General features: G+C 38.3%; 1 protein-coding gene and 1 long non-coding RNA gene across 9 annotated transcripts in view; one reads left to right on the top strand and one right to left on the bottom strand.

The window, feature by feature from the left end:
• LOC106947984 (uncharacterized) overlaps positions 1–424 on the bottom strand; it is a 17,929-nt gene extending 17,505 nt beyond the window's left edge. Inside the window, exon 1 of the long non-coding RNA XR_001425087.1 lies at positions 345–424. This is a non-coding gene — a long non-coding RNA (uncharacterized LOC106947984). The remainder of the gene's footprint in view (positions 1–344) is intronic.
• Positions 425–589: 165 nt separating this feature from the next.
• LOC106947982 (protocadherin-1-like) overlaps positions 590–20,404 on the top strand; it is a 267,399-nt gene continuing 247,584 nt past the window's right edge. For 2 of the 8 annotated variants that reach the window (XM_015033372.1, XM_015033371.1), the window contains exon 1: positions 16,841–17,472. The gene's annotated coding sequence lies outside the window, so the exon portion shown is untranslated. Of the gene's footprint in view, positions 678–759; positions 817–16,839; positions 17,473–20,404 lie in introns of those variants that run through there. The other 6 variants (XM_015033370.1, XM_015033367.1, XM_015033365.1 and 3 more) reach the window with 5 other exon arrangements.

Here is a 20,404-nt window from a genome sequence, read left to right as displayed (position 1 = left end):
GAGGGTGAGAGGGGAATTTTTTTATATATATATATATATATATATATATATAATTATATATATATAATTTTATCTACAGATAATTAAACATGCCTACCAAGAGAAAGAAAGTGAAAAGATATCAAGATTATCAAAAATATAAGTTTGCCGGTTCAAAATGGAAGTGCACATTGACACACATTGTCATACAAATATATAAATATAAATATACATTTTGTGACAACCTGTTTGTTGAACAGAGCTGCTTGAACTGCTTGAACTGTTTTCCGCTCTGCCTCGGCCCCTCCCGACCTACCACACTTTCAGACACGCCCCTGATCACGCCCTATGTTCCTATGACTCACCTGATTGGTCCGCTATTCTATTCAATCTGGTTCCTGTCCCGTTTGTAAAGATGGCAGTTTCCCTCCAGACCGTGTCGTAGCAAGAACAAATAACCGCCGCCAACATTCTGCAAGCCTTGCCGTCCATTGCAGGAACTATTACAATAAAATTCCGAGGCTGTGTTATCTTTCGCCGGTTCCTAATAGCACCACTGATATGCTGAGTAGCTACAATCACTGTGGACCGATTAAAACAAAATAAAAGTAAAAAGTCTATTCCTGTGCACCAGCCTGTTCGACTTGCAAGCCGGAAGTCCTGAGAAGTGTGTGACGTCACCGAGTTTAAAGTTACTCGTAAGTCCTAGAATTAAACATTTATTTATAAAAACTAATTATCTGTGCTCTATAATGACATTAAAATGTTACATTTGTCCAGTGCAGATGCAAAGAATGGATTCCTGCTTCTGATTTGCGTGAGACTGTCACGTAACCTGTAAGTCTTTCTTCTTTTTTTTTCTTTTTTTTGTCAGCTGTTAACACCTTTTAGACAGAGGCCAAAAATGATTATTGAGACTGCAAAGGCAGAACATAGAGCTGCTTAGTTTATGCTTATGTAAAGAAAAAAAAAACAATATTTCTTTAAAAGAAAAAAAAAAGCTTAAAATGCATCAAAGATAACCTTTAGGATCTGCTTCTCTAAGTAAATAAAACATGTCTTAAGAGCTCTCGGTGTTTATTGATGAGTAATCGGGGTCATGGCATTGGTCAGTGGCTATTCATCTATAATGCATTCACATGGAACTGGGCATGAATAACATTATGTTGAAATTGCTTCAGAAGAAAGCAACTACGAATAGCATTCAGTTTTCTTGTTTTTCTCTATCCTTCCTTTTCAGTGCTTTGTCACACAAAATGTGTTTTAGCCACTCATCATACTTTTAGTTTTCTGTTCAGATAGTCTTCCTCAGTTTGATGCATTACAATTGATGAGCTGTAGTACACAGAATAATTCTCACAAAATGTGGAAGAGCTGTGTTTGCTCACATTTAGAAATGAAGCATGTTTGGGAAATTGGTCAAGTTTGTTTTCAGGTACAATTTTGTTACATACAGCAGTAGCATTAGCAACACGGCTAATTTTTTACCATAACGCTCAACAATGGCATTATGGTAACTCGAGAAGACCACTTCAAAAGTGGATCTCAGTCTGGTTGTTTGGTTTGCTCCAGAGTTCTTATGAGTCTCTTCACTCCATAACTGAACCCAGAGCATATTTTAAACTTTTATCTAATACAGTGCTTAAAAAAAATAACAATAAAATCAATAAAAAAAAAAAAACCTGAATCTGTCAAGCAAGTCTGACCTTAAAGAAAATCAAAATTGGCCATGGAAACATCTAAAAATCTTTCCGTCCTCCACTGCCATTTAAAATCACAAGCTTGTGTCAAGAAACCAAAATATATATCTCTCATAACACTAACGAACTTTTAGATCTGTAAAAATGCTACTTGACAAAATAAATGATCTGGATGGAAGTGTAGGTGACACTTATTCTCTCTCTCTCTCTCTCTCTCTCTCTCTATATATATATATATATATATATATTTCATCTTTTTTTTTTCAACCTTTTAGGTAACTTTTCACCTTTTTCTTTGATAATTGTCATGTTTGTTCAGTCTTACCGGGACATTTGGGAATATAATTTGTTAATGTAAACAGCCAAACAGACCAGAGCAGTGATTGCAGCCTTCTTGAATAATTAGAAATATTAATTAATGGTAATCAGGCCTCTGTTGGTGGTTGACCCTGCTTTCACTATGGTAACCACAGCTCACAAACACAACAGCGGATGCTAAGTAGCTCTGAGTGTGTGTTGTATTTCATCTGAGACAAGAGAAGCTTCTGTAGCTGGCAGCACATTAGTGTCTCTGCATTAATGAGAGAAGATGATGACACACACATATACAGTTAAAGTCTCACTGAATGCCCAGGAGAGCTCGATTTATGGCGTCTGTGTGCTGTGGATGTATGTTAAAGGTGGGGACACACGATTAATGGACATTACTTTTTAAAGGGCGCCATGGTAACAGATGTTGAGGAGAGCATTTCTCATCGTGCCAGCGTCTCGCACACTTTAAATCACCACTTTCTGATGGAAGCGATGTGAAAACACCTTCAAGCTCAACCTATGTGGTCTTTTTTTTCCACATGCCAGTTAGAATAATAAGCCACTCCATCAAAACTACTGACTTGATAACATTTACAGCCAATCAAATCACGCTACTGTTTTAGACAGAATAAATGTTTGTGTTTTTAACCGTCTTTTGTAAGTTATTCTGACAAGTCTGAAACAACGTAGCATAATCATTGAAGCATCAGTAATTTTAATAAAGCACAATTTTACTTTCAGACCCACTCATGCCCTGTGGTGCTATACTGCATTAGCATCATCTCTGCATAAGATCTTGTGCATAGAAGCATACATAAGGAAGACAGATAAACTGGCCTGCAAATGAAAACATGTTTGGAAATTTTTAATTCAAAGTGGCAACTCAGAGATGAGGATAAGGAAAACAGGATGTAATGTTTAAAAGTTACTGATAAAAGTTGCAGATATTTTTAAATTTAGCAACGTCTATGCTAGATTTTAGACCTGCATTTGGCAGAACTGATGGAAATATTCTTAAACACAAAACGGGGATTAGCCAACAGTGCTAAAGGTTAATGTCAAATATTGACAAGTCCCAGTTCTGGTGGAAATAGAGTTTCACAGGGTTGAGTGTTTGAACCACCATCACCTTTTGTCTATTGTGAAGTCCAGATACCCACATTGGGGAAATTGTTTTATGCCAAATAATCTTTTCCCTGCATTTCTGCCTAAACCACAAAAGGTTTCTCTGTATAAATTTTCAGGATATTTTGTCCAATTTCCAATTATTCTGACCTCTTCCTACCATAAAATTCATAAATATTTCCCGAGATATAGACAGCTCGCACTGATAAGAATAAAATGGAAGAAAGGTGAAATAAAAGTAGAACAATTGGAGCTTAATTTGAAAATCACGCACCAGAGAACAGCACTCAGGTGACTGACCCACAGAAATGTCCAGCCATTGTGCTTGCGGTTTTCTGTTTCTCTCTTCATCTCCTCCTTTATTACTCATCTTTTTTTTTTTTTTTGTGCAGCAGGTCGTCCAGCTAACGGGTTAATTAGCTGAGGGAAGTACTCTGTAGAGGAAATGTCACAGTGGGTGGCTGCAGTTTGACTTCTCGCATGGGAGGTTAAAGGTCGACAGTGGGTTTACTGAACCTCTTCTTCTTCCCCTTTTTGAGTTAAATGTCACAGAGGAGCCATTAGCTCTGCTGGGAGAAGATTCAAGTGGTGAACTGAAGGAGAGCTGTAGCTTATGGACCTCACAGACCAATGAGATGCCTCACTGAGGCTGAGGTGATGCAAATCCAACTAGGTTTCATGGAAACATGATTCGTCCCATCCAGGTTCAATGGTTGTAAAAGGGCACCGATTTGTTTAAAGAAAATGGGGGGGAAAAAGAAGGATCACTGAATAACCTGTTGCTCAAATAAGCTTTTAGGCAATTAAATATATTGAAGATTATTTTCTGATCGGTTTTAGAGTCCTAAACTGCTACTCTTTACATGGTTACTGGTTCCAATATTGGGTCATTTATGGCTTTTCTTAGATAGTTTTACAGCAACAGAAACTCATGAGTTTCCATGACTTGAAACATAGTCATTAGAAAAAGTGAGCCCCATTATTGTAGCAGAAAAACAGTTTTCTGTGTGACTTTATCAGCCTTCCATGTCATAGTAAGGAGATTTGAGCGTCTCTTCTTTATAAAACATTGTCTTTGCTGGCATTACTCAATTCAGGCCAACCTTCAGCTGTCAGTCAGATGACCTGACATTTGAGTGTAGAGTACTTCAGGAGATAGCGGTCTACTCACATACCATGCAAGATGTCTGGGTACCGTTGGTGCAAAACCAGCCCAAATGATCACACCTCCACCACCGTGCTTGGTAGACAAGATGCTTGTGTGGAGGATTTTCGTTTTCTATATCTAAGAACATTGTTCCAGAAGTCTTTAACTTTTGAAACTTGAATTTTATTTTAATTTGTTTATTTATTTATTTATTTTTACTTTTAAGGGAAGATACTTTCTTTGTTAATCTTTCCATACTGGTATGTTTGTTTGTTTTTTTTTTTTTTTCATAACTGTGTTGTTAACTTTGAGCATACTAACTGAGACCTATAAAGTCTCACATTGAATCCTGAGGTTTTGTGTGGACTTTGGACATTCATAGCTTGGGGTTATTTTGCTAGGGTGTCTGTGGGGAAATTAGTAGTTTGAAAAACATTTTTTAAGCCTTTTCAGGCTTAAAATGGCCTTTATGGGCAGCAACAGTTGCTGTTAGAAAGTCATTGTTAATGCATTTTCCTGCTGGCATTGTGTAAACAAACGCCTATATGATTCAGAGGTGCAAACTGCCAAAACATCTGTATTGAAATGTGAACAACTGGTTCACATTTCATTACTACACATTACTATCTAAATTATATTTAAGCAGCAATGGTGGATCTGAATATTTGGATTTGACTAAGCCCGCACCTTTCACATTTCAACCTGGATGCTGAATTGTAATGAAATGTGTACTAACAGTGACAGCAAGATGCATCTAGAATTAAACACCTTAACAGGAACGAAACATGGCTTATTCCTCTTGCCAGTAATCACCTGACATTTTGGATTTCCCCATTTTTCCCCAGCATTTTCTGTGTTTTTAAGCAGCCAGACATGTGCACAAATGTTACTCTGTGGGTGATTGGCTCTGTGTGTGTTATAAAAGCACCAATCAGCATTTGTTATGAAAAAAAAAGCTGTTGAAAAGGCCCCCAATGAGTGCCATTACAAAGGAACAGCAAACTTTGGGCAGCGGCAATCAGTCTCATTCTCTGTCGATGTGGCTCAAACGAAGGTGACGTCACAGGCAGCAGCAGGGAGCTGATTGAACTTAATATAGAGGATTGTGCGTTGTGTTCCGTCAAGTTGTAATTTTAATGAACAGCGGGGAAAGGAGCTTTTACAATGGCACATTAACTGTGTTTTAAAATAATATAATCTAATCGTAAACATTAGTACTTCATGGGCTGCAATGTGTGGTTTCCCAGTCTGCTTGAAAAGAATAATCACAGACAAAAGCAACTCTCCCGCTGGGTGTAGAGTAAGATGGAAATTTTCTTTGTGTGGGGAACATACTCCAACACTTATTAGCAACAAGAACACATGAAGGGAAGGTGGGAAAAAAAAAATCTTTTTTTTTTTCTTTCTGTTTAAACATTTGAATGTGGCAAAGGTTGTACTCACTCATAAAAGAAATGGAATACCCAGATGAAAATGTGGAATTGAAACAGCTTGTTTTGAGAAGTCACACGGCCTTATCGCAATGTCCAGAGTGTCAGATTAAATTAATTTAAAAAGTTTGTCACCTTTCATCAGACTATACAGAAGCTCTGTATAGTCTGATGTGCAATTTATTAAAACTCTTTTACTCTCCCACTTCAAATAAAATCAATCGCAGTCAAGTGCCTGTTAGATATTTCAGAATTAACATTTGCATTATCTAATCTCAGTGTGAATGTTAGCAACACACTATAGAAATGACTTTCTTCAGCAGGGGCCAGGAGGCTGATCAGTGTTAAGGCGATTGATGGATAAAGCAAAATACACAATACCGGTAGAAAACCTGTTAGAGGATTTTAAAAAACTTGAGACTTGGGCAGAGATTCAGCTTCCAGCAGGACATCAACTCTAGTGATACAGAAGGAGACAAAAGGGAATGATTTAGTTCAAAGCAATTTAACATGGCCCTGCGTAAGTGAATTAATGCAGATGTTTAATCTGCTCTACAAATATAGACAATGTAGACAAAATTGGATTGCTATCCTTCACTGTGCACTAAGGACGTTGAAAATAAGTCTTGTGCATTTTTTTGTTGTTGTTTTTGTTTTTCAGTTTTCTTATTTTAATAATCCCACAGCTCCTAAAACTTCTAGGTGCTGGACAAAAATATCATCAGAAAACATAAAGACCACACAAATGGAGAAAAATCTCATAGCAACAGTTTTTGCCTGTGGAGTAAGCACCATAAATATCCCCGCTAGCATCGTCTCATCATTATCTCATCCCCCATCGGAGGAAGTTGAGAAAAGGCCATCACCGTTAGGACAGAAATACCACAGTACTGGAAATAGGCTGAAAAAAGTGACAGCTGGAAAGGGCTCACACTTGATTTATTCTTTCTGCCTGTAGATATTCCACCATAAAAACCATGTGTTTTTAAAATGATCAACCTCCAGAGGTTAATTTTTCTTCTGATCTAAGAGGAGTGTGTGCTACTTTTTCCACGGTGTAAATATACCTATAATTCTAAAAGCTTTGTCTTTTCTTCATGTTGCCGTCCTCTTCTCACCTTGTTTTTTATTCATGGTTTTTGTTCGCATTCCCACTGTATCGCCTCTGCTCTGCTCATCCTGGGATTCCTGCTGCTGTTGCCACGACAACATGTTGATTTTCCCTCTGGGATCAATAAATTCTATCTAATCTATATCAATATATGTTTGCCGTCATTGTCTAATTAATTTGGCTCGTTAACAGCAGGTAGCCACAGCAGATTACAGATGTGATCATATGCCTTCTCCTGAGGGAAAGAGGAGATCTCTAATTCAAGTGACCTCTAGCCTCTAGGTTGTTCCTGCTTAACACCAATTTAAGAGCAGTTAATTTCAAGCACTTTAATGCATCTTGATCTCTTGTTGTTTACCACTTTAAAGCGCCATCCTGGCAAAAAAAAAAAAAAAAGTCATGTTGGTTAAGGCAATTTATTTTTACCTCTGATAAAAAACAAGTTTCTTGACTTACTTGCGTTTCTTTTAGTCCTTCTTGCATTTTAAGACCTAACTCACATCTGGCCGATAAGATGTACAAGACGGGATGAATGAGAGTTTTAACGTAAATATGCAGGAAGTTTTAATTTTGTGCAAATAATATTATGTTGATTTTATATTCAAACTTAGGCAACATCCTTCATTTCCTACCTTCTTAAGCAAGCTGTCTGAGATATAAATGAGTTAAGTTGTGCTTTGTAATATGGGCCTTTGCCCAGGGCGGCACTAGTTAGGGGGAATATATCTCATCTGTCAGTTGCATCCTGAATCACTTTTTGAATGCGTTATTGTATGTGCTGTTATTGGAGAGCCACTAATCACTTGTGTTCAGTAGGTGCCCCTCGCTTGCTTCAGAGAATGAGGAGATCAGACTGAATTTGCAGTGAGTTAAGCAGAGCATGTGAGGGTTAAGGCTTAAGCCTGAGTGTCTGAGAGCTGGGCTATTATGCACAACCAAAAAAATTTGATGAAACTGCATTTTCATTAATTGGGACCATTTCTGTGGAATAAAAATTGTGCTAATGGGGAAATGTGGCAGGGGTCGTGCAGAAATGTAGTGGTAGCGGGCCTGAGGAAGCGAGACATTTTTAAACGGAATAAATTTTTACAATGTAGCTCATCACTATCAGTGTGTGAATGTGTGTATAAATGAGTAATTGACTGAATGTCGTGTGAAGAGCTTTGGAGTCATCCAACTTAATAATGTGCTATGCAGGACATTTACCAATTATAAGAGCTAGTTGCTCACTGAGTGTTGTATGCAAGCACGTGAGTGCAAAGTTGAGTGGAAGGAAATAGATTCTTTGCTAGATAAAACTCAATAAGACTCTATCTGAAAGTTAGTAATAAAAAACTTCAATATTTTAAGACCAAATATTCTACAGTCCTAATACCTACATTACAAAAAAATGTGATAAGTCTTATTAATTCTGTAAGAATTGGTAAAAAAAAATAAATAAATAAGTAAAACTAAAGTCAATGAATTCAAACTCAAACTCTTACATAGAGAAATAGATATCCTAAAAATATAAAAATCCATTCTGACACATTATTTGGCACATGGCATCTATATTTCATAAGTTCAGACATTAAGCTGTTATATGTAACATATTGGGAAGTCACAGTCGAATGCATCTGCTTAACATGATGACAAATGACCAAAAACTGCAAGTTCTAACAGCATCTGCCTCAAAAGTCCCAAAATAAATCTGAATGTGGAAGGAAAAAAAAAAAAACTCATTAAAGCTTTCAAGGACATCTTGTGCTGAATCTGACCCTAATGTGAAGCACTTTTCTGTTTTGTGCAATTTGTTTTTGTTTATCTTGCTCAATTTGTAATGTGATCTAGGATGGAGCTTCAGCTTCCAGCAGGACAACAGCCCTAAAGATACAGAAAAATATCTTTAACTGAACCTAGTAAAATAATGATCTCTTTAATAAAAAGTATCACAAAAGATATATGTTCCAGAAACTGCGTACAGTATTAAATATAACATCAAATTTATACAGTTTTGTTATTTAGGTCTTCCAATTATATTAATTATATTTCCTGAGCTCTATGAGGGTTATTTTTGTCTTAGTGTGTCAATTTACAAGTCCAGTTTCATAAAGATATATGCACTTTCAATTCACTAAAACAGTTAAGCCATTAATTATTTGTTCCTATACCTCTTAAGAAAGTCAAAGTTTTTATTTACAGATTGACTGGGTACTGATGAAGAAGTTATACTGTCGCAAATGATTGAAATATTAGGGACTCCATTGTGCACTAAAATGGGTCAGGAGTACACATTGGAACGGTTTGAGCCATTGGCTGGACCTGCCGGCGTCCGGAGGGAAACTTTTAATACTCATTCCGTCAAATGACTCATTTGTGAGCTGAAATTACAAATCATTTCTTAAGTTTCTCATTTAGGGTCCCCTGTTTTGGTGCCTTACTTTTGTATATGGTACTGTTAAACTACCCCATTCATTGTTGAGAATTAATAATTCAATAATTCAGTTCAATAATTAATATCCTTATCACCTGCTTTCCATTTGTCCATGCGCCCCCTGATACCTTCACTTTGGAACACTTGGATTAATACAGTCCAACTTTGCTGAAACTCTGATTGGCTGTTTCTAACAGTGGTTCTCTCAGGGACTTCTTTAAAATCAGTGAAGCAGAAACTTTTTTTACGCCACAGTTTCTCTTTGTTTGATGATTAATGATGATTATCTGCAGAGGACTGTGGAGTTATAATGAATCTTGTTGTTCTTCTGCCAGGATAATTAACTTCATTTCCTAAACAGTGAGAGTCTGTCTGTGGGTTTCCTTTGCACATGTTGCTTTCAGCAGGCTTGCTATGAACTTTTTCCACAGCTCCTGTGTGAGGGAACTTAGTCTGTTCAGTTCATGTGCATAGTTCTGTTTTAAAGTTATATGTAATGCATAGAGCTTAGTACATCTGATTTTAGTTTAGGGGAAAAAATTAACAAACATGTAATCAGTCTGGGAAAAAAACTTTTTTCTTCTATTTTCCCTATTGTTCAGATCTAAAATAATGAATGTATACTCCATACTTTGATTGCGTAGAATCACAATATACAATGATGTAAAATCTGCATAAAGCACTGAAGGATTACTCGCTTTATTCTGTTCGGCAGCTTTGTTTTAAAAGTGTATTTTTTTTATAGGTTTTTACTGGATTTTAAAGAAAATGCCCAACTTTATAACATACTTATTGACATTGCTGTACATCAACTCTTGATTTTCCATACAGAAGCAGAAACAATGAAACCAAATGTAGACAATAATAATAAAAAAGTTTATTTAATGTAATTTAAATGATGATCTATAATAATAATGATTCACTATTTAATAATTATTATAGATGTTCTGTAAAATTCCTGATTAAGCAGTACGTGTGAAGGATAAATCGTAGCTGATCGTGAGTACTTGTTTGGACAGATGTTGTTTTATGGTGTTTAAAATCTGGAATTTAAAATAATCTTGAGACTAAGCATTTCTCAAGGTCAGATCCTATAATCTTTTCTCTGCCTCAGCTGTGTATTACAGCAGGAGGGTGATTGCTATTTATTTTACTCTCATTAAGAAAAGACTGAGAAAGCATTTTAGAAATGTTTAGCCTCTGCCAAACAGCTAAACCACCATTCACTGTTTGTGAGGTAAAACCAGATCAAGCTACAAGAGCCAGATCTTGTAGCTTGATCTAGTTTGTGAAATAAGAGATAAACTGGTAAAAAAAAAATGAATTCATAAATTTGTTTAAGACTTCTGTTGTGTATTCTACGAGAAAATGGATCTTAAAAAATACAGTCATGTGAAAATATAATGAGGACACAAACTTTTAATTCTTATATGTTGAGATATTGACGTTTAATTTTCTCTTTTTGGCATTGTAAAAGAAAGTCAGTAAATTCCCCTTAAACAACAAAAAAATATATATATATTTTACTCATTATGTCATATGAGTGGCTCTTTGTATTTTAGGTTCTCCCTTTGTCTTGTATAATTATTATTTTGAGTTGCTGATTATTGTTGCTTATAGTGTTCTATTTCATTTCTCTGCGTTTAGATTGTTTTTTTTTTTTTTTCCTTTTCTTGCGTTGTGCTCTTTGTGTATCTGTTTAGATTCTTACGCTTGTGTTACTTTTTTGGCTTTGGTTAGTGAGAGACGGCAATCAATCAGTTCAACACAACTAAAACCATTCTTTTCTACCCACATGTTTAGTGATAGCAAAATGTTGGAAAGTTCAACATGTGTTGTATGTTACTACACACATGCAGTAATATATTTTACTGTACTTATTATGCAACTGAGATTGTTGTCTAATGTAAAAAGAAAAGTATGGACTATATTTCAGTTATATATTAGATTAATGATCTTTTATTTTATGAAAGTTATAGCAAGGTTAATACTGGAATTGTCCTTTGGCTGTGAAAATGTCCTTTTAAGATTTACTGGATAACGGTAGAAAAACGTTGTGTCCACTGCTGATCTGAAAGTCTTATATTGGTTCTTTTTTACTCGTTTAAAACATATAGAAATTGTGCTAATAAATAATTTATATCAAATTTAATAAAGGAAACTAACAAATAGTAAAATATGAATTTTACTATTTATTTCTTAAAAGGTAATTATAAAAATATATTTTAAATTTTTTTTGCTGCGTCTACCTCCAATATGTTTGGGTACATAATTCCAAACAAAGAGAACTTTCCACTCTGTGAACTAACTCCATAAGTGTGATTAGTTTGAGAGCAACAGAGGAAACAAGGAGAATACTGATGTCATATTACAGCGGATCAGGTGGGCTCCACATAGGCTGCTGGGTTAATTTCTGACATGGATGCCGGGAAACGAAGTTGACCGCTGAGGTTTAAACTCCTCCAGAGACGAATGTCTGAAGTTTAGGAGGGAAAACAAACAGAGGAACCAGACCAAAGGGGACCAACACAGCTGACAGTGTCTGTGCCACACAGTGGTTTAGAATATTTGTGGTTGTGCGTTTTCGGTTTCACTGTGGCTTTGTTGCTTCCGATTCCGGGCATGTTCAGGCAAGACATGTTTCAGGATGTTTTAGTTGCAGCTTCGTTAATAACTCATCTTTTGGGGTCACTGAAGATTGGAGAAATTAATGAAGAGATGTTAAATAGAGGAATAAAGGTTTTAACATATAATCTTCTGATTTTGGTTTGAAAGTCAAAATTGTTAATGTTTTATTGGTAGCATAAACATTCTAGAATTGCAGTAACATTGTGTTGATATTTTTGAGAGTTTGTACATTATAGAGCCTCAAACAGCTGACACAGATCACACTCTGAACGAGACTGGGGCAAAAGGCCACCATCATGACTTTAGGCAGAGCTGAAATAATATGATAGCCCTCAGATGATAATCCTTAGATAGCCAATAATCCGCAGCTCACTAAAAAATGCCTCTATGCAATGTCTGTGACCCTGAAGCTGTCACAAAACCAGTGACGGCTCTTCCATGAACCCGAGGCAAACAACTATAGGAAACAATTTATTTACATGCATGTCAGCACATGTTAAAAATGTAAAGTCCTGATCTCAGTCCTATGGAGAAGTTATGGGCAGATTTGAAAAGCTGTTTGTGAGTGAGGCGGCATATAGATCTCACTCAGATGCATCAGTTCTGTCATAATGAATGGGCCAGAACTCCAGCAAACTATTGTGAGAACCTTGTCTGAGAAAAACCACGAGGTCAAATTCACTGCTACCAAACACCAAAGACATTCGGTGAAGACATTCATGAATAAAGCTCTATGTTCTTTCTCTCATTAATGTGGCATTTAGCAAAAATAAATAATTTTGGTAAGTCTGAGCTGAACGAAGACGATTTCAGTCTGATTTAACTTCAAACAGTAAGAAAAAAGGTGTGTGTCTTTCTATTTGGTGTATCTAAACATCTGGTATCAACCAGTAATAATCGAAGAATTATATCATTGTAATTTCTCTCTTAATGCTCTGGCTTCCAACCACAGTCCAAAAACGGAAATGTTGAGGCAGTGTGACTATTAATTCAATCTGGAGAGACTCAGACAGAGAAAGGTAGCGATTAAAAGGTTTATTGACATGCATGCAATAGAGTTCGTTGAGGTTCAGCTCTCCGCCGAGGACGTCGAGCTGAAATTGCGATAAGCTCGATGAACATTCCCAATGCTGATTAGGAATGTAATCCTATCGGAGGATGCCCGTACTGGTGGTGGAGGTCGGAGAAGGATGGGTGCCTAAGGAGCCAGGAGAGTGGAGGTGGAGGTGGAGATGGGGTGGAGGTGGAGGTGGGTTGATCGCAGCTGGAAAGTGGAAGACGCCATGAGCAGGAACTCAGTCGGTGATTGGCTGTGATGTGGCTTGATCAAACGTTGATCAAGGTTCGAGACGATAGGAGGGAGGCTCTGATTGGATGGTGTGGGCAGGGCGAGAGAGTCTTCCAGTTTGAATTTGTGCCTAGGCTCCATTAGGTTAAACACTGCTTTTACAGGTAAATATCTTCAATATAAGTTTTTAGTTTGCATTTTATGGCCCAATATTGTAATTCAGAGAATAAATATGGGTTTTAAAGAATGCAATTAATGCTCATTGAGAAATTACACTACAGTTTGATTATTAACAGATACAATACCAAGCATTTGTATTTATTGAGACTTTAGTCGTACCATCTGCCATATCCAATAGTCAAGAGTTTGATTTATTTTTTTATCACTTCCTTCTGTGTTTTAGTTTTTTCCAGAGTATTTGTTTTATTTAAAGCAGAGTAAGTGTTTTTTTTTTTTTTTTTTTTTTTTTTTTTTGTTCAGAGTAGACTTTTATTTTGTAATTCTAAAAACTCTCTTTTGTAACAATGGGTGTATCTGAGTGTCGTTTAGGTGAACATGGGAATGAACAGTGCTTCATAAAAAATGTTACATTGCTTTTATAGATTAAAAAAGAGGTATGAAAGCATAAAAGACAGAAAGGGAGTTATTTGAAAGCATTACCAAAAAAATTGAAAAGACCTGTTCAGATAATGTAACCCTGAGGGGGAAAAAGGATGAAAACAGATTTAAAAAAAAAAAAAACATTGCAGAATACACAAACAACTTTATAGAACATGCAACAGAAAATAACATTTCAAACCAAAACTGAAAAAAAACAACAAAAAAAAACAACAAAAAAAACCATGATATATATAAGACAGCTGTAGAATCTCAGTGTCAGTCAAAAGCTCCTTGTGGGGGGAGGGCTGCAGTGGGAGAAGAGTGGGTGTCTGCATTCAAACACTACAGGAAAATAAAGGACTAAGCTCTGGACCAGTCAACAGTCCAAGACGGGCTTACTTAAAAACATAATGCAATTATATCAAACAGACCTTTGTGTAAGAAGTTGAAATACTGCGACTAAGTGACCATGCTGTGGTTAAAATGAAAAACTGAAACAAAGAGCAATAGTTTTTACAACATGTGTATCTCTGTTTGAATTTATGGACATTTTCTGTTTTTGCTCCATCTTCATTTTGTTTTAACTTATTGTTAATTATTGTGTCTGCTGTGTGTCTTTGTGTTTCCAAAGTCCTTTATAATAAGTAATGTATACTTGTTAGGAATAATACATGTTCCAAAGTTTCTCTGTTTGGTCTTGTAGTGGTTATTTTTTGTCATTTATTAATCTGGGTATAGTTTACAAAGTTTTACAGGTATTGATTCATTATAAACATCTGACCTGCTGAAGTATTTGTGATTGTGTGTTTTGTTTTGTTTTTATACCTCTTGATTTCTTCCATGTCAACTGTTATTTTATAACATTTTTATTATGTATTTGATGCATGTTGGTCGTTGTGTATATATAAAGCTATATGTCTGTTTTTGGATTTGAAAGACAATACAATTTAACTATTTGCTATTTATCTGCAAGATGGCAAAAGGTGTTTTTCAAACAAATGTGTTTATTTCTGATTGTTTTATTTTATGAGTATGGCTGACAGCTAATGAAAACCCATAATTCAGTTTATAAAAAAAAAACTGGAACATTATTTACAAGGAATAAAAAATAGATTTATAATTAGATTTTGATCAGATATGCTATGATCTACACAGTCATAAGTTCAGACAGCTGTCCAGCAACAAAATGACATTGCTTTAAACACTGGATGTTTTAATAGTACTTCAGACAAGCATGTTAGAATGAAGTTGAGTGGAAGGAAAAAAAACTGTGATATTGCTGAGTTTAGTTGGAAACATAAAATGCTCATTGATGAAATTTCAAGAAATTCCATTTTAGGACAAAACTTCTCTTGCATTTAATATCCTGTTGCAAGTATTCGAACAGCCCCCTGTCCTCTATTCACAGACAGCTTAGTGTATATCAAGATACACTAAGCAGGAAAGGTGAATGGATGGAAAAAGTGTGGTCGACAAAAGGTGCACAAACAACAAGGATGATCACAACTTTGATCACAGCCACAGTCCGAGCTCCCATAGTCCTCACACACAACAATATAGACCTGAACTGTTGTTGTCACATTATTTATGCTGAGCAACTCCAGAACCAGAGGAAAGTTATCTTGACCTTACTTGCCTGGGCTTTTCCTTTTACAGCTGGCATGAAACAAACCAGCTGTATTTGGGGGTGCTTTGGTAATGAAGCACGACAATGATCCAAAGCCCTCCAGACAGTCCACATCTCAGTGGCTCATACAAATAAACACTGCCCCCCTCTAACCCGCCATCACTCTCAAATGGGGAAAAATGAACCTTTTGAAGAGGTCTGATGAATGACAGGACCTAAATCCTGTTAAAATGTTGTGGCATGACCTCAGCTTGCTCATGCTAATAACTAAATAAATAAATGAGAAAAAAAACAAAAAAAACAACGTGGCTTAATTAAAGCAAATCTGCAGAGAATGGTGGGCCAAAATTCCTTCACAACAATGTGAAAGACTCATTGCCAGTTATCGCAAATGTTCGATGGTTGCTTTCCCTGCCAAGGGTTGCATAACATCTTAATAGGATTATGGAGCAATTACTTTTTTATATACATTACAAAATATCTTTTGGATATCTATTTCTCCCTTAATGAATTAAATCATCGTTTTAAGAATTGCTTTTTAAGTGTGACAAAACTCTGAAGATCTGTGAGGGCGCTGAAGCTGTTTTTCCACATCAATATAATGTATGACTTATGCATTTTGATTCAGTTCATATTTCTGAAGTATTTTATGAACTCTATTTTTGACAAGTATTGCTTTGGTTTATAGTTCTGTAGGCTTCTGGGATTCTAGCCAGACACTTGTCAGAGAGACCATAAAGGTAGAATAAATTGTAAAGAATGAGCTCCCCCCCCCCCCACACACTCTTTTTTATTCCCCCCCTATCTGAAAGCTCCATTTGGATTAAGTCTGCAAGCAGATGCGCTGAAACCGAGGCCCCCCCATATGAAAAAAAAAAATCATAATCCATATGTGTTGTTTGTGATATCACGGCACAGTAAAGCTGCTTTGGTGCGCAGCCTCTTTTGCGCCGCTTGCTGCGCGGGGTTCGTGCGGCGGCAGCGGCCATCAGAATATCCAGATTATGCGTTTTACACTCTGGCTCGCGCTCTTTCTCTCTTTCGCCTGCGCTCCGCGGCAGCACAGGGGAAGGAGGGAGAGGAGGAGTAAGAGAGCCGGAGCTGCTGCCACTTGCCGCCTTTAGGTGGCGCTCAGAGCGCAGGAGACTGCGGCTTTCCTCGCTCTCCGCAGCCGGACAGAGATGCAGGCAGAGCGGCTGCAGGACAGGTGATAGTCCGGAACGCTCTGCTCGTAAGCACGTGTGTTCGGCATCAAAGCTTCGATTCCTCAAAGTTTATTATAATAAAGCTCGTAATAAAAGTGTGTAAAAAAGTGAGGAGAAAAAAAAAAAAAAAGCAGGGGAAATGTTGGGAAATCCATGAAGTTGAGGGAGAGGATGCTCGCTCCGCCTCCTCCTCCTCCCTGATGGGGGAGTGTATAATGAGTGTAAGGGTGAGGGAGGGGGAGAGAGAGAAGGAGAGGGAGTGAAGCGCGAGCGCACTGGTTTGGATTCACTCCACTTTCTCATCACTCACGGTGCAGCCGCGCGACCTGCTCCGTGCCGGACCGCGCGAGGACCGAAACTGGACCAAAGGGGACCGGACCAATCCTGCGTTACTAGCAGCTTCAACTCTTTTACCACTTTTTTTTTTTTTTAGAAAGTGTGTGGGGAGAGACACGGGTAAGATTTTTTTTTCTTTTTCTTTCGTCCCGGTGCTCCGTCCACATCCAGCACCTCCACCCTAACTCCCTCTTCATCCCGCAGACAGCGTGCCACCAGCGGAGGATGCAGCCGCTTCCCTCCGGCCGCCGGTGACGCTTTCAGGGGTCCGTCAGTGAGTCCGGCCAAGCCTCCGGAGAGCGCTGGTCACGACTGACAGAAACTGAGAGAAACTGGAGGAATAACTACAGCCGTGACTGGATTGTTTGATTCGTCTCTGAATCTTTTTTTTTTTTTTTTTTTTTTTTTTTTTTTTTTTTTTTTTTTTTTTTTTTTTTTTGCTAAAACCTTTGGGATTTTTTTTAATAAAACAATTTTTTGTCCTGGAGCGTCTGCGTCTGGATACCGCGGAGGAGCGAGAGCCTGTAGCCGGCGTTGGAGCGCCCAGACCTGGGTCTTTAACTCGATCCAGGTAGGAACTTCTCCGCACAGTCTCATTATTTCACCTGTACGTAGGTAAAAACCTCTTTAAATCAAACTAGTGCGTCGGGGACGCGATACGCACCATCATTTCCCCGGGCGGACTCACTTTATATTCCATTTCGCATGAATGCACACTTGTGCCTTAATTAAAGAACACACTCTGCAGGGTACGGATTTGTTTAAAAAAAAAAAACCCAAAAAAACAAACACTTGTTGATAAAAAAAAGAGAGAGAGAGAAAAGCCATCCCACCTTCTATGTTCTTCGTGTAATCTCCTTTGATGGGTTTTTTACGTGTGTTACACTACAGAGCTTATTGATCTGTATCGATCCCCTCCGTCCTCAGCATTACCTCCCCGTCTGTCAGTAATAAAGCACAGCTTCCTCAAGCTTTAACATTTCTCAAACTGGGGGAAACTGTATCAGTGCTCCCAAAGGGAAGAGCAGCGGAGTATTTTTCTTTTTTCTCCAAATGCGGGAGATATAGTTATAATCATACGTTTGGATCTATGTAGCTTTATGGGGGGAGGTAGGGGAGCTTTTTAATGCCACTAACAAATCCATTCAGCCAGAGGTGCTCATAAACTCCCAACAAAAGCGCATATCTCTGTGCAGATGAGCCCCCCTCTCCCCCCCCCACCAAGAGCACCTGTGGCATCAAATTTGCCACCCTGTGCTGTTGCTCTGCACAGAGAGGCAGAGAGTTTCACTCGAAAGGTGGAGTAGAAGGAATGAAGCATCCGCTATGTGTCATCTGCAGGGAATCTGGTCCATCCGGTGCCTCCGGTTTCCAGCCTCCTCCGCCTTTTCCCTCTGCTGTGGCAGAGGGAGAGAAAGAAAGAGGGTGGGCGTATGTCCTGCTGATAGAGAGAGAAAGAGAGAAGGGGATGAGGGAGGGGGAGTCGGGTATTTACATGCAAACTGCATCTGCTTGGCACACACAGAGCAGGAGCAGCGAGCTCTGCGGTCAGCTGTGGCTTCTTTGAATTTTTACAGGTGGCCAACCCTTCACAGGGATGTTTTGCCTTCCTATGCATGGCCTTTGACCCCGTTTCCTCCTTCATCTCTTCCTTTTCATGTGAACCTCCCGCCCCCCCACACAGGCTTTCAACGCTTCTCTTGAAACCCTAAAACATCCACGCATTCAGCTCCAAGCCCAGGGGCAGAGTTGGTCCGGCAGGGATATGTGCAGCAAGTGCTGATTTTCAAAATCTGAGCAGCGTGAATCCAGCATGAAGCGGTTGAAGGGGTGAGGATCTTGTTTGGGATTCGGTAGGATGGTCTCTATGGCGCCTCCCGGAAGACATTAAAGAAGAAAACTATTAGGAAAACATTTCATTATGATATTGTTCTGACACCGGCTGAGATGAATCCACATTTTCATACCTTATCGTCTTTTCTTTCACCGTAAACGTCAGCGTCTCGGCCACTAGAGTCTCTGTCAGGTGTGGGCATTAAGTCATGCAGTGAGTGAATGCGACGCATTTTAAATGTAACAGTGTGCCAGAAGTTGCATCAAAACAGGATTTTGCAATTGTGATCTTACACAGACTGACATTGTGATTTCACATAATTTTCAGCTCTTACTAAAGAAACAAACAACAAAAAAAGCATTTTACACTTTTCTGTTTGAACACACGGCACTAAGTGTCTTGGTGGAACTTCTTTAGTGTTTTTTTTTTTTTTTTTTTGTGAAAATGCTCTTCTGAAGCAGGTTCCAGCAAACTGTGGAAACAGAAGCTCCACAGCAACCTCCGAGGTTCAGACAAACCACAATCTTTGTGTTATATTTCCCATGTCTGCCGCTTCAAACTGATATTTAATCTTTGGGATCCGTAGTGGATGTGAAGATACTCTCGGTGAGGTTTGCGGCTGGTTTGGATGGCGACCCTGCCATCACCCGAGCTCCTCCCGTTGCCGCCGTCGCCGCTGTGTCGTGGGGCTGGGTTTGAGGTTGGGATCCCAAGCTCTGGGATTCCTGGCTGCCTCCTCTAATTTAGAGGCGCGTCTGTCCCGCTCCGACCACTTAAACAGCTACGTGCTGATTCCCGGGGCCCTGCAAGCGGGGGTCGAGGCGAAAGGGGATTAGTCTGAATGGAGGAGGAAGAGATGGGAGGTCGAGCGGAGTCCGTTCTGTACATTTCTCCGTAAAAATTGGAGATCTGAGGGAGCCTTGTCGTTAATGGGCGTCATTAAACTGGGAGCTGGCAGAGTGGAAATGGGTTTAGTCTGTCAGATGAAAGCACACACACGCACACACACCCCTTTTCTTTTCCCGCTCAGGACCAAAAAGAAGCTGTCCATGCTTCAGACTTCAGAGATGTCATGGCACGTTTGCCTTCTTTTACGGTTCAGGTAGAGAGAACAAGAAAACCCAAACTAAGAACAATCTCACACTTGTTTGCTCTCTCTGTCCAGGTAGCAACCGGTCGGTAGACTGATGTAGGCGTCAGGTGTCGATGTGTAATCCATGAGTCACATTTATGGCATCTCAAAATCCGGTCAGAGGAGCTATACAAGGAAATAAGCCTCAACAATGAGAGAATTTAATTTGAAATTATGTAATACAACCGGTTCTTTTTTTTGATTGAGATCATATTCTAAGATAAAAGATAATTCAAGGCCTTTTGTTTCTGCTACTGTTGTCCTGTTTTTAGACGTTAGAAATACATGCATCAAAGGTAAGGTTAGACGAAACACATGTCTTTGGTTCAAAATACAATGGAAAAATGTAAAACCTGAACATTTCGGAGGGATTTATTAAACATGACCTACGAATCTAGAAATATAGATTTTTTTTTTTTTTTTTTTGACAAAAGCACTTCCTGACCCAGCGAATAATGCACTCATTTTCATGCTTTTATTTCTTGCCAGACCTGAATATTGCAGTTTTTTTTTTTTTTTTTTTTTTTTTTTTTTTTT

Source organism: Poecilia latipinna, unplaced genomic scaffold (assembly GCF_001443285.1).
Source record: "Poecilia latipinna isolate Pla-1442-1.1 unplaced genomic scaffold, P_latipinna-1.0 Scaffold266, whole genome shotgun sequence".
Taxonomy (NCBI): Eukaryota; Metazoa; Chordata; class Actinopteri; order Cyprinodontiformes; family Poeciliidae; genus Poecilia; species Poecilia latipinna.
This window is presented reverse-complemented; position numbering and strand designations above follow the sequence as displayed.